Source organism: Eptatretus burgeri, chromosome 10 (assembly GCF_056783735.1).
Source record: "Eptatretus burgeri isolate ZD-2024b chromosome 10, Ebu_testis_v1, whole genome shotgun sequence".
NCBI classification, from domain to species: Eukaryota; Metazoa; Chordata; class Myxini; order Myxiniformes; family Myxinidae; genus Eptatretus; species Eptatretus burgeri.
Genome location: NC_140970.1, coordinates 1,278,105 through 1,279,195, shown reverse-complemented (window position 1 = coordinate 1,279,195; position 1,091 = coordinate 1,278,105). Strand labels below are relative to the sequence as shown.

General features: G+C 35.8%; 1 long non-coding RNA gene across 1 annotated transcript in view; it reads right to left on the bottom strand.

Moving 5' to 3' along the window:
• Positions 1-239: 239 nt before the first annotated feature.
• LOC147017799 (uncharacterized) overlaps positions 240-1,091 on the bottom strand; it is a 1,367-nt gene continuing 515 nt past the window's right edge. The window contains exons 1-2 of the long non-coding RNA XR_015062144.1: positions 508-1,091; positions 240-410 (exon numbers count right to left, since the gene is read on the bottom strand). The exon at positions 508-1,091 is cut by the window's right edge and continues 515 nt beyond it. This is a non-coding gene — a long non-coding RNA (uncharacterized LOC147017799). The remainder of the gene's footprint in view (positions 411-507) is intronic.

The following is a 1,091-nucleotide window of genomic DNA, read 5'->3' as shown; positions in this document are numbered from 1 at the left end:
CTGATTTTTTTCAAAATTTGTGAGTCTCCAAGGTAGACCCCATATTTAGAACCATCTTGGCAGAACCCTTTTCCTGAGTCTCCAAGGTAGTTATTTAAACCATCAAGGCAGAACTCATTTACTGATTTTTTCAAAATTTGTGAGTCTCCAAGGTAAAACTTGTATTCTGGCTCATCAACGTATAACTTGTTCAGTGGGTATTGTCTTGATAACTCACAATGAGTACTATTGCTGTAAAACTCTTTTTCAGGATTTTGCTGGTCTCCAAGGTATAACTCTTTGGTTGGGTCATCAAGGACGAACTCGTTCTGTGGGTCTTGGTCGCTCATAAGGTCTTCAACCAAGCCAACAATTTCGCCCCAAGTTGTAGCAAAAGCAGTATTTTCATTTCGTATTTCAGACACAATTTCCTGTGAGAGAAAATAATAATGTATTAATTAAGTTATTTAATTATTAAATGAGTATGCTTCAATCAAAGTTTGAAAATAGGAAAATAAAAAATCTTACCTCAATAGATAAGAGGTTTGAATCCAGTTCATCAACTTGAAGGTTTAGTTCCATAGAAGACAGAGAGTTCCAAGGAACACCAAAGTCATCCCACTCAAGGTCTTGGTCGCTCATAAGGTCTTCAACCAAGCCAACAATTTCTCCCCAAGTTGTAGCAAAAGCAGTATTTTCATTTCGTATTTCAGACACAATTTCCTGTGAGAGAAAATAATAATGTATTAATTAAGTTATTTAATTATTAAATGAGTATGCTTCAATCAAAGTTTGAAAATAGGAAAATAAAAAATCTTACCTCAATAGATAAGAGGTTTGAATCCAGTTCATCAACTTGAAGGTTTAGTTCCATAGAAGACAGAGAGTTCGAGACAAGCACACAGAACACCATTGCCAGCAAGAACAAATGTTTAAAATGGAGCCTGGGTTTGAAGCTTTTATAGAGAAAGACTGGTGGGTGTGGTTTCCTTTGGAAATTCCCTGGGCAAGCCTAGGCAAGCCTTCATTGGGAAATTTTTCAAAACCATAACATCCTGTAATTTTCTAGTGATTTCTTTGTGAGTCAGAGATGAACTGGAAATGATGTAAGA